The sequence below is a fragment of the Aotus nancymaae genome, unplaced genomic scaffold (genome assembly GCF_030222135.1).
Source record: "Aotus nancymaae isolate 86718 unplaced genomic scaffold, 86718_ANA_hifiasm-v0.15.2.pri h1tg000002l, whole genome shotgun sequence".
NCBI lineage: Eukaryota > Metazoa > Chordata > Mammalia > Primates > Aotidae > Aotus > Aotus nancymaae.
The window spans coordinates 27,301,673-27,315,140 of NW_026988413.1; the positions used below are offsets into that span (position 1 = coordinate 27,301,673).

The 13,468-nt window shown below is 44.1% G+C and overlaps 1 protein-coding gene across 3 annotated transcripts in view; it reads right to left on the reverse strand.

Moving 5' to 3' along the window:
• Nucleotides 1-13,468, reverse strand: part of NRF1 (nuclear respiratory factor 1) — a 143,911-nt gene that overhangs the window by 15,306 nt on the left and 115,137 nt on the right. The window lies entirely within an intron of this gene.

Consider the following 13,468-nt stretch of genomic DNA (forward strand, 5'->3'; position numbering starts at 1 on the left):
ATAAAGAGCTGGAATAATCTAAGACCAGAATCTGCCTTTATATACAAAGACTTGGAAAGATCTGCAGACCTAAAGGGAAGGAGGATGAGATAAAGAAACATGTAACTTGGCCTTGAGGACACCGTGGATGGAGGCGAGACCAGTCAGTGATGTCCATCTGCCAGATGGCAGGGACCTTCTTGGGAATCTTTCCGGAAGCCCTGACCTGAGTTGTCTGCCCGGAATGTCCCTGGCTCAGATTGGTGTTCTGTTCACAGAATGGTGTGCTGGCTCATCGAGTTTCTTCAAGCTGAGAATACCTGACACAGGCAGACCAAAGAGTAAATGAATTTGCATCTACTGAAATACAGAAAAACAAAAAAACAGTATATGAAGGTATGCCAAGGGGGCTTGACAACTTGTGCTAATTCCCTTTGGGGCCCTGATACTTCGACTGGAGGCATCCACCCTTTCACATGAAAAACATCTAAAAGCTGCATCTGAAGGACATGGCCATGCTCAGATGAGCACTAAGAATAGACACTGACAGCTAGTGGCCTATCATCTTATTGTAAAGGCCTCTACGTCCACTTCTGATCTGCAGTCTTTAAGCCTTCAAATAGCAGAGCCTAGATTAGCAATTACTGGCCTACAAATGATGAATGCCTGAGGCCACTCCAGTTTATAATGGTAGAGAGAGAATGACACATCCCCTCTGGACATGCAGACTACACGAGGAGCCTAAACCTGCAAAGAGCGACAGGAGATACCCTCAGGAGGCAGTGCTGGTCCTTCTGAAGGTATCCACAGTTCAGCACTTCTGCAGAGACAAAGAAATGCACCGAAGAACCCCGGCAACTGGAAATTCCTCCAGCTATGGGGGTTATGCCTGAGGAGCGACAGGAAAGGACTGGTAATTCTCGGGAACAGAACCTCAGTACGCCTGAGGGATATGATGGACTTCCACCAGGAACACAGGCTTTCTGACGCAGCGATCCTTGTGGGAGATACACTACCACCTCTCTGCGAATGAAGACTCACCGGCCCAGCCTAAGCATGTGTGCCAGAAGTACTAAGAGTGAACCTCTGAAGGTTAGTTCCCTTCCCATTCAGTGTGAGTGATTAATAATGATAATGGGAATAATCATAATAGCAGTTGCAGCAGTGGTGGTCAACAGTTACTGCATGCCTATGATGCCCCAGCTGCTAAAGAGAGTAGGACTCAATAGTCTCTGCTCCCCCTCAAATTAGTGCCATCAATACATCTCCCAGGATGGGGGAGACTGGGAAGTCAGGAAAACTGCCACCTCTTTCCAAGAGCTATTTTGGAAGGCACTTTGGACTTCAGGAGGTCATCATGAAGACAGGAAGGAGGACCTATTTCAGAAGTGAAGAATCACCACTGAGCTGTCCCTTCCCTTCCTCAACACCATGAAAAGGGTTGGGTGAGAAACACACATGGGACAGAGAACTGTACCCCTCTTTGAGTGTCTAGAATCAAGGGCCCCAGTGAACATCTCTGTGCTCCCATTTCTCAGCAGCAGCTCTGTTTCACTGTGAAATCTAGAATTCATCCAGTAGTCATGGCTCCTGTCAGACTTGTGACCCATCAGGCTTTGGATATTTGATCTTTTGGTGGGCTACTATAAATCCATTAGAGCACCTGGCTGCAGATACCTGTAGCCTAGACGAGAAAGTTGCACTTGTGATGAATCCAAGTGGAAATATGCAAGTGGCCTGAGTCATGAATACACTCACTAGGAAGTGAGTCTAGGTGTCGCCACTGCCTCCTGTCTCAGGTTTTCCTGCTTGGACTCTGCAGTGCATAAAAACAGATCAGTTCTCCTTGCAACCCTCCCACCCTGCTGTTTACTGGTTGTGGATTACTGCAGTCACATGGGTAGGTTTTTTTTTTTTTTTTTTTTAAAGCAAAGCTACGCTGTTTATGAGCTGAGGTTACTGGAAGACAAGGCTCATGAAGTATACGTGTTGTCCTCCCCTATGCAGAAGGGGTACAACCTGCCAGAAGACCACAGTGTTATTGCTATAGCCCTTAGACCAGCACTACCGATTAGAACTGTCTTCAATGATGGAAATGTCCTGTATCTGCACAATCCATTAAAGTAGCTACTAGGTCCATGTGCCTATTTATATTTAAATGTGAATACATTATAATTAAATTAAAAATTCAGCATCTCAGGCCATATGTGGCTATTCAGCACTTGAAATATGATTGTGACTGATAACTACCTTTTACATTTTATTTCATTTAAATTAACTTGCATTTAAATTCAAATAGCCACATGTAGCTAATAGCTATCATACTGGACAGTGCAGATTTGGATGTTAGGTTTTGATATCATGTTTTTTTAAATTTTTGCCTCTGTTAAGATTTACTGTAACTCTTTGACTTAAGCATCGCTGCCATCATTCCTTAAAACAATCCTGCAAAGGAGTCACCACAACAAGTACCAGCATAACCAGATGAACAATAAAGACCATGATTTTCATTTGTGTTTTGCCTTCTCTACTTCCTAGGTTGGATAAGTTGGCCAAGAGAGAGTGAAGGGGAAGAAGGAAGCTTTCGTTGGGCAGTAGAAAGAGTACTGGAGATGTGGTATGATTTCCAGTCTTACTATTTAACAGCCGACAGACCCTGGGCAAGTCCTGGCCTTAGCTGCCTCTGAACAGGGCTCAGAAGATCTGTTCTACCCAGTTTACCAGGCGAAGGTAGAATAATGCAGACATTGCTTAGCCATTTGCAAGGAGATGATGGTGGCAGTCAGTGATGGTGGTTGTAGCAGTAGTAAAAAAATAAAGGAAAGAATGGACAATGAAAGGAAAAAGATGAAGACCCTAAATAATAATGCTTAATGCATACAGCCAAAAGGCAAAATTAGAGTCAACTGAAATGGTTATTTTCCTGGTATGACATCTACCAACATGCTTCCTAGAATGAAAACTATTCATCTGAGAGAAAAGTTAGCTGACTTAAATGGGAAAATCCCTATCTGCCAAGAAAGCCTATTTCCCAGGGGGCATGTGGAGGACGCTGAGAGACATCACCGTCCCAAGGTGCTGCGCCTCACACACTGCGGCAGTTCCCAGGCACAGCGACCAGCCCCCCACTCGGCTGGAGCCACAGGCTCCGCTCCATACTCCCCTCACTCTTCTTCATTTTGAGTCACAGCTCACAGCTCTCCTTATGAGAAGGAATCTTTTCAGGTCTAGGGCTATGCCCTCTCCAGCACCATTTAAAAAAGACCTATGATTCCAAAAGAGGAACAGTTGTAATACAAATGAATCTGCATTTGCTTTTTCTTACAGAATAGACGATGCCTCAGCGTAGTCTGACTGAGACCAGCACCCTAGTGTCTTCATTTTCTTTCACATTCTATCAACAAGGGGGTAGGTGGAAAAGACCATTTACTTCACGGGAGGGCAGCCTAAAAATTCACAGCTACCAAATGTGCTGCTCTTTGGGGACCTTGAAGATGAGAGGCTTGTATCCTGGGACTCACAGCTCACACAAAAAAACAGCCGCATAGGGGCTGCCTGAGTCAAGTCCTGAGGCACTGAGCTTACCATCTTTGGATGAAAGGTACAAATGGTATCACAGTGTCATAGAACACAACAGCATTTTTAAAGCTATTATGCATTATCGTGACTGAAAATGTACTCTTACAATAAGACTATTTAATGCATTAATTTATTTAAGCATTAATTAAAATAATAAGGCAAAAAGTGATTTAGTACACACTGGAACAGCACATTAGCAACCTTTTTGGGGAGAAACAATGATACAGTTCCTAAATTAATTTAACATTTACATCTCAATGGACTCTTGTGAGAACAAGCCCGTATGCTGATGTGTCCATGGAATGAGGAGTACAGAAAAAGGTGGAAGGAGAGCCGTGTTTTACAGTCCAACATGTGGAGGACTGGCATTGTACCTCTCATTTTTATAGAGCTGGAATAGAAGGACATGTAGTAAGTAAAAATGGATGATGGTGGTGGTGACAAAAAGGGAAAAGTGGCAAAAGTTACCTTTTGTGATGGAGTTGAAATAGCTGTTGAGATTCGAAGACAGACTGTGCCATTTAAGGAGTAAAAAGGCCACACTCATTATTGCAAACTATGTATTAGAAGAGAACAGCAGCGCTAGATGAAGGCAAGTGATAGAATCACCAGTAGGAGCCTTTGAACAATGTCACCTTATATTTTCTTCAGTCGAGGCTGTAGAAAGGGCTTTGGCTCTATTCCCATTTTCACAGGATCTACCTCTGCAACATACATCTTCAACTGCATAAGGCAAGCATTTAGATCGTCTTAAAGACAGGAAAGCAGCGTCTACATAGGACTGTGCACTCTAACATATGTGAGGATGATGGAGAAGAAACTGATGCTGACAGCTGAAGAATTCTCTATTTATGATGCATCCCTGTGCCAGGCACTATGCTAAGAACTTGACAGGAATCATCTTGTTTAATGCTCATAACTTCCTTCTGAGGACAGAACTATCATTATCCTAATTTTTATAGCTAAGGCTTAGAGAGGTTAATTTGCTTGCCTAAGATTACAGAGCTTGTTAGAGGTGCAGTTTTTAGGGTACCCAGCTCTTCGGGACCTCCCCTCTCCCTTGCCCCTCCTTCTACTCCCAGTGCTATACCAGAGACCTACAAAGTTAAATGATCCTCACCACCATCTTCTACGGCAGTGGTTCTTAACCTTTTTCCGTGGGCTACAGATGAGCAGGGGTGGAAGCGGGGGTGGGAATGCCTCTGGTCTAGTTACACATCGGATCAAAGTTATAGATACTCTCCCTGCTGCTAGCGGGGCAAAGAAAAAAAAAGCTATAGATACCAAAAAAATACAAATACCTTTGTATAGAATTTCTCAGGGTCCACAGATCCCAGGTTAAGAATATCCTATTGGGCTGGGCATGGTGGGTCATGCCTGAAATCCCAGCACTGTGGGAGGCCGAGGAGGGCAGATCACTTGAGGCCAGAAGTTCAAGACCAGCCTGGCCAACATGGTGAAACCCTATCTCTACCAAAAATGTAAAAAATTAGCTGGGTGTGGTGGCACATGCCTCTCGGGAGGCTGAGGCAGGAGAATCACTTGAAGCTGGGAGGCGGAGGTTACAGTGAGTTGAGATCGTGCCATTGCACTCCAGCCTGGGTGACAGAGTGAAACTTCGTCTCAAAAAAAAAAAAAAAAAAAAGAATATCCAATTGTTCTTATAATATATATAAAGTTGGTTTTCATGGCCAATTAAAATATTGGGTTTGCCACTTTATGATCAGTACAGAACAGGCCTTACAGCCATCCTGTCTCACTCGGGAGGCCTTGCAGAATAGAAACATATGTTCCAATCTCTCATGCAAGGAACCCATCCAAGAATCCTGCTTTCTTTTTTTTTTTTTTGAGACGGAGCTTCGCTCTTGTTAACCAGGCTGGAGTGCAATGGCGCGATCTCGGCTCACCGCAACTTCCGCCTCCTGGGTTCAGGCAATTCTCTTGCCTCAGCCTCCTGAGTAGCTGGGATTACAGGCACGTGCCACCCTGCCCAGCTAATTTTTTGTATTTTTAGTAGAGACGGTGTTTCACCATGTTGACCAGGATGGTCTCAATCTCTTGACCTCGTGCTCCACCCGCCTCGGCCTCCCAAAGTGCTGGGATTACAGGCGTGAGCCACTGCACCCGGCCCAAATCCTGCTTTCTTATCTGAATTTCTTGTTGGTCCTCAACCATCTTCTCTGTTACTCCTCTTGCTAAATATATTTTTTCAGACAGAGTCTTGCACTGTTGCCTGGGCTGGACTGCAATGGTGCAATCTTGGCTCACTGCAACACCTCTGCCTCCTGGGTCCACACGATTCTCCTGCCTCAGCCTCCCGAGTAGCTGGGATTACACGTGCATACCACCACACCCAGCTATTTTTTTGTATTTTTAGTACAGTCAGGGTTTCACTATGTTGGCCATACTAGTCTCGAACTCTTGACCTCATGATCTGCCTGCCTTGGCCTCCCAAAGTGCTGGCATTCCAGGTGTGAGCCACTGAGCCTGGTCAAAAATTTACTTTTTAAGGAAGTATTATATGAGCATAGTTGAGATTAAATTCTACTGGGAAAACATATATATTTTCTTAAAGTTTTCAATAAGGTCGAAGAAAACAGGGATGTGAAAAGGTGAAGGTTGTTTATTATAAAGATAGAATGTTTTTTCCTAAAGGAATGTCTAAATTGATTTAACTTGGCAGTTGGAATGCATAGTAAAATGTACCTTTGTTTTACAGCACAGCAAGGCAGAGTGGAGTCTTTTAGTTTTAGAAAATGTTATGCTGAAGTCTTAAGGTGGAACCTCAGCAGGAAGACTGTTGCCAGGACCAGCACAGAACACGGGACACACCACCCTGAACATACATGCGAAGGGCTGCTCCATCTCTAAGTGCAATGACAATAACTTGTCATCAGCTTTAATTTTTAAACAGCCCTCCAGTCCATTTCCCTTCATTCAGAACATGAGGAGGGAAGGCTGAGACCCCTAGTCTTAACCAGGGCAGCATAGGTAGTAGGTGGTTTCTGAGTCTTCAGTGCTGAACAGCAGAGACAGATATATTCTTCAAACTCTCTGGGAGACCCCAAGCAAGGGCTGTAGGCAGAGCCAAGTGGAGAACCCTGTGAGGAGCTGGGGAAACTGGCCAGTAAACTTGCTCCAGGCAAAAACGAACAGGCCCCTGCCCCCTTCCCCAGGATGCGCAGCCCTACTGCCTTGGTCTCAACTTTGCTAGACACAATTGGGAAGGCTGAAAGAGTCCTGGCCTAAACTGAAGTGCAGCAGGAGGGCTTGAGCAGAGGCTTCTAGGAGCTGAGGAAACAACTTGTCTGCTGAGGTTCCTTCCTTCTGAACATCATCTACTTCCCTTCAGTTTCCCTGGTTCTAAAGAGCACCCCATAGGCTACCACCCGATTCCAATCAAGATGACACATTCACTGATTGCAAAGTACACTGCTCACTGAAAATATTTAAGGCTGACAGCCAGTCAAGGACTAGTTCTGCAACTGGAGAAGCATACAGACCTGTGGGCCCCTCTGGGCCAGCAAAGGCAAGTCTGTGCTGTGCAGAGGGAGGGCTGCTGAGCCGGGGGCACTCGGCAGCATGAACCCCCAGAGAACCCCTACAGCCCTCAGAACAGCTGGGCAGATGGGCGCTGTGGCTAAACTAGACAAAGGCAAGCAGCCTCTGGCAGGGGTGGGGAAAGGCTTGACATTCCCAAATTTATTTGTTCAACAATGGTTATCACCCTGCATTTGTGGAGTCTAGACAGGAACCCAGAGCTCACATCAAAGGGAGACAGTATAGTACAGCGGTTTGGAAACAAATTGCCTGAATTCAAATTCCATCTCTGCTACTCTCTATGGGAACTTGGTTAAGTTATTGAAACTTTCTGTGTCTCAGCTTTACTAGGTGTTAAATCAGTTTAACAGTGTTTACCTCAGAGTTATTATGCGCTTTAAATACGATGCGTGGAAAGCACTTAGAATGCTGGTACATAATAAGTATTACATAAATGTTGTTAAATGAATAAATTTACAACAGGACTGAGAGACACAATGCAAGGTCAACAGCTGAGAAGTATGTTGATGTCCTAGATTAGAGAGCTCCTAAGTGGGGTATGCCCTGCTAACATATTTTTTTTCTTTCTTTTTTGAAATGGAGTCTCACTCTGTCAACCCGGCGGGAGTACAGTGGCGCAATGTTGGCTCACTGCAGCCTCGACCTCCCGGGCTCAGGGAATCCTTCTGCCTTAGCGTTCCGAGTAGCTGTGACTATAGCTGTGAGCCACCATGATGGGGTAATTTTTATATTTTTTGTAGAAATAGGGTTTGGCCATGTTGCCCAGGCTGGTCCTGAACTCCTGAGCTCAAGCAATCCACCCGCCTGAGCCTTCCAAAGTTCTGGGATTACAGGTGGGAACTACTGTGTCTGGCCCCTCACTAACATCTTTACTACAAAAAATGAAATTGAAAAAAATCAAAAGAAAAGAAAGGACAAAGTGAAATTTCAAAGTGCAAGAACACTTGCTTCCCTCAGCTGGTCCATCTCTGTGATGAAAACTCCCCATAACCCCAAACCTGCGGAAGCTGGGGTAGAAGGAGAGGAGAAAACTTGAGTCAATTTTACAATTTGTTAGTGGTTCTGCTGAAAGGCTTGGTGGATAAAAAATGGCTAACATAAGGTTTTATTCTTTCAAATGAACTTTAAAATTAGCATAAAGTTCATACCCCCAAAATACTCTATGGACTTTTGAATGATTTTTTTTTTTCAAATTTAAAAGATGAACCTTGGTTTGTTTGCTTGTTTGAGACAGAGTCTCGCTTTATTACCCAGGCTAGAGTGCAGTGGTGTAATCTCAGCTCACTGCAACCTCCGCCTCCTGGGTTCAAGCAATTCTCCTGCCTCAGCCTCCCGAGCAGCTGGGATAACAGGTGCCCACCACCATGCCCGGCTAATTTTTGTATTTTTAGTAGAGATGGGGTTTCACCATGTTGGTCAGGCTGGTCTGGAACTTCAGACCTCAAGTAATCTGCACGCCTCAGCCTCCCAAAGTGCTGGGATTACAGGCGTGAGTCACCGCGCCTGACCGAGAACAGCCAAATAGATAAATGGAAATAGAAATGCCTCTGCCACTAGACTGTACACAGTTTATTTAAAAATTCTGCACATCATAATGATGATATTTGAAATCAGTGTAGGAAGGATAGGATGAATTTCAACTTTTTGCTTTTTTTTTGAAACAAGGTCTTATTCCTGTCGCCTAGGCTGGAGTGCAGTGGCAAGACTGTGGCTTACTGCTCACTGCAGCCTTGACTTCCTGAGCTCAGGTGATCCTCCCACCTCAGCCTCCTGAGTAGCTGGGACTACAGGCATACGCTATCACACCTGGCTAATTTTTTTTCTATAGACAGGGTTTTGCCATGTTGCCCAGGCTGGGTATTTCAACCATTTTAATAGAATAAACGGTATATGTAGTGCCACTGTATTCCAGTCTAGGCAACAGGGTAAGACTCCACCTCAAAAAAACCCAAAGGACAAAACCCCCAAAAACCCCATCCCAAACCAACAAAAATGCTACATCTTCTCTTTTTTCTTGTGGCATCATTAGGAAAAGTGTCAGCTATTTTAGAAAATGTTGATGCATTCTTAGCAGCTCTGGTAAGAGGCTTATTAGGTTGTTGTGAAAGTAATTGCACCAACTTCAAATGTTATTACTTCTAATGGCAAAAAGAACCTACAATTACTTTTGCACCAACCAATGCTTACAAACTTGTTATGTATTTTGTTTTCCCCCATCTACTTTTCAGGAATGAAAGATAGCAGCTGTATGAATCTGCGTTAAGATCTCAGACAGAAGAGTGTTTCTGAGGTGGCCAAGTGCCAATATAATCCTTATCTTTCATTATGTTTGCTGCAATAGGAAAGAAGAGAAAGGTCTGTAGACCTGGTTTTCTGAAGTTTGCCAACAATGGGTGTGAAGGACTGGGTGAGAGGTGAGAGGCACTCAATAAAGAGCTCCTCAAGCCCGAGTGAAGGCCTGTAATTGTAGTGAAGGCCCATATTTGTCAGTCCTGGAGGTCAGGAGTCCTGGAACACAGGGGATTCTGAGGACCAGCAGAGAGGAAGGTAGAGTGAAGAAAAACAAATGGGCTGAACTGTGTAACTGCTTACATTAAGGTGTATAAGATGAAAAGAGTATCGAGATAACTGTGTTCAAAAAAGAAGGGCTGGGTGTAGTGGCTCATGCCTATAATCCTAACACTTTGAGAGGCTAAGGCAGGAGGATCCTTTTGAGCCCAGGAGTTTCAGATCAGCCTGGGCAACAAAGGGAGACCCCATCTCTACAAAAAATATAATTAAAAAAATTAGCCAGGTGTGGCAGTGCGCACCTGTGGTCCCAAGAGTCTCAGCAGGCTGAGGTGGGAGGATAGCTTGAGCCTGAGGTCAAGGCTGCAGTGAACCAGCCTAGGTGACAGAGCAAGACCCTATCTCAAAACAAACAAACAAACAAAGAAGTAAAGGAAGGAATTCATCTAGTAGCCTTCCCCAGCCTTAGGCAATTCTACTTACATCTAAATGAAAAGCACCTGTGAAAATCTTTATATTGAATTAAACCATGAAACTCCATCCTAAGAGACCAAAGCCTATTGAAAAAGACAGAGAACACGGAAATAAAGTAATGTGAGTGCTTGGATAGTCCCTTTAGTGTTGGGGTAGTCATCCAGAAGAAAGAAGTCTTGAGGATGCACAGGTGCTGGGTGCAACGTCTTTGTCAGGTCTGCTTTGGTGATCCAGAATTTAAACTGGCATGCATGGGTCATTCTCTTTTTTTTTTTTTTTTTTTTTTTTTAAAAAAAAAAAGATGGAGTCTTGCTCTGTCACCCAGGCTGGATTGCAGTGGAATGATCCTGGCTCACTGCAACCTCCACCTCCTGGATTCAAGCGATTCTCATGCTTTAGCCTCTCAAGTAGCTGGGATTACAGGTGTAAACATGCCTGGCTTATTTTTCGTATTTTTAGTAGAAACAGCGTTTCATCATGTTGGTCAAGTGGTCTTAAACTCCTGACCTCAGATGATCCACCTGCCTTGGCCTCCCAAAGTGCTGGGATTATAGGTGTGAGCCACTGCATCTGGCTTTTTTTTTTTTTTTTTTGAGACAGGATCTCTACCTCTCACCCAGGCTGGAGTGCAGTGGTGTGATCATGGCTCACTACAGCCTTGACTTTCTGGGTTCCAGCACAATCCTTCCATTTCTGGTCCCCAAGTATCTGGGACTACAGGTGTGCATCACCACTCCTGGCTAAGTTTTTAAATTTTTTGTAGAGATGGGGTCTTACTATGTTGTTCAGGCTGGTCTTGGACTCCTAGACTCAAGCAATCCTCCCACCTCGGCCTCCCAAAGCACTGGGATTACAGGCATGAGCTACTGTGCCTGGCTTATTATCTCTAACTTGAAAAACACCATCCCCAGGATATTGCTTCATAACCTCACCTGCCCCAGCCAATGAAGTCCAATGTGGTTATGGACTTCATCAAGCTCCACATGCAGTGGTCCTCTATCCCTGCTAGTTCCATCCAACAAACTCCTTCTACTTCAGGACTGAATAATATCCACATTGCTCTTACAAGAGTCATCTGTTATTCTAATTTTTATGTAAACCATACTCTGAAATATGGGATACATTTTTTCCCCTAAGTAGTATCTGTTTCCAAGTTAGTTCTATGTCAACAAACAGCACCTTGTTCTGCTCTCATCTGGTTCTTCCTGATAATAAACTTTCTGATTAAAAAAACTTGGACTGGCCAGGCTGTGGTGGCTCATGCCTGTAATCCCAGCACTTTGGGAGGCCGAGGTGGGAGGATCGCTCAAGCCCAAGAGTTTGAGACCAGCCAGAGCAATATGGAGATACCTCATTTCTATTAAAAAAAGAAACAAGTTAAAAAAAAAGTGACCTACTGGCAGATACCATAAGCTTGTCGGCTCAGAAGTGACAAACATAGGCCAGGCACGGTGGCTCATGCCTGTATTTCCAGCACTTTGGGAGGCTGAGGTGGGTGGATCACCTGAGGTCAGAGTTCAAGACCAGCCATGGCCCATCTCTATTAAAAACACAAAAATTAGCCAAGCATGGTGTGGCATGCCTGTAATCCCAGTTACTCAGGAGGCTTAGGCACGAGAATCATTGGAACCCGGGAAGTGGAGGTTGTAGTGAGCTGAGATCATGCCACTGCACCCCAGCCTGTATGACAGAGCAAGACTGTTCCCCCCCTCACAAAAAAAGAAGTGACAAACACTGGCAACAGGACACAATCCGAAAGAATGATGAAAAAGAGAACCTCTAAAAGTCTAGCCAGATATAAAAATTGCTGATTGAGAGGGAAATATCTGGTTCCAATCCTGAAATAAATACCCTAGCATTGTGGGTAAAAATTTTAGAAGACAGAAGGATTATCAAAGTTATTTGGATCATATCCAATATTAGATTAATTCTTTGGATTTCCAAGGGCAGATGAAATGATTGGCCTTTGCCTAAAACTGCTGGGATATGGCACAACTCAAGGGTCTGATCTGATACAGAAAAGCTGCATTGAGAAAGGGATAACTTCCAACTTTCAAGGCCTGAGTTCAGCAAATATTGGCAGTCATAGACTGCGGATGGCCTGCTTTGAGGGAACTACTGGCTTTTAGGATGTGAACCAGAATATTCCCAGATCACAAATGTAGCCAACATGAAATCACACCAAATGATTCACACAACCCAATGCTACTGAAAAGAGGCAGATCCCAGTAATCAATAGTAGCAGGTGCGGTTCAACTTTATTACATGGCTCAACAGGTCTACTTGGCCGAGAGCCAGACGGTCCTTGGACTTACCTATAAATTCATCCATCTGAAAAGCTGACGCTGTGGGTGAGCCAGAACTATAAAGCAGTCTGTTCTCTCTCAGACAGGTCAAGTTGATTAGAATGGATAATAAAGTTTTCTACCGAACCCACATAGGAAATTATTTTTAGCAGTTCCATAGTGAATAATAGCAATCACACTTCAGATGAATGCCACATAGCCAGATATCCTATCCTTTGCTCAGGGTGGATTAGGACTCTGATGAGGAATAGAAAAAGGTAAAAAAATAGAAGTAGGATTCTAACTAGAGAGAGAGGTTTTTCTTAATTCCAACCATGGTCCATTTCATTCTGAACATGTGTGGCTATAAGATGTCCTCTGTCCTGCAGCATTCTGGCTCAGACCAACTCTGTCTAGATTTAGATTAGTTCATGAAAGCCTCTTGCCCTACAGAAAAAGTAGGTCTATAGTTTTAGAATTGAATTTGTTTGGCATTTTTGGAAAATAATTCTCAGAAGCCACGATGGCTCTTTGCATTTCCTATGTTCTTCTTCTCTGGGGGAACGGAGGTACTTTGTTTCCTCCTATTCCAAAGGAGGACACAGCAGTATGTTTTTCTTCAAAGACTTTTCCAAGTAATAGAGGATTCAGTTCTTAGGGACCTACCATTAACAAAGTGCCACTAATGCCATTAATGAAACTTCTGCCTAAATGATGGAAGAATGTTATTTATCTATCCTCATTCCAGGATTTATTTATTTTTTTGAGATGGAGTTTCACTCTGTCACCCAGGCTGGAGTGCAGTGACACAGTCTCAGGTCATTGCAATCTCTGCCTCTCGGGTTCAAGAGATTTTCTTGCCTCAGCCTTGCATGCCACCATGCCTGGCTAATTTTTGTGTTTTTAGTAGAGACAGGGTTTTGGCATGTTGGCCAGGCTGGTCTTGAACTCTCGACCTCAGATGTTCCACCCACCTTGGCTTCCCAAAGTGCTGGGATTAACAGGCATGAGCCACCATGCCCGGCCTCATTCCAGGACTTTAAAGTAACAATTTCCTCAAAGCCATGGAGTATTTAATTTGT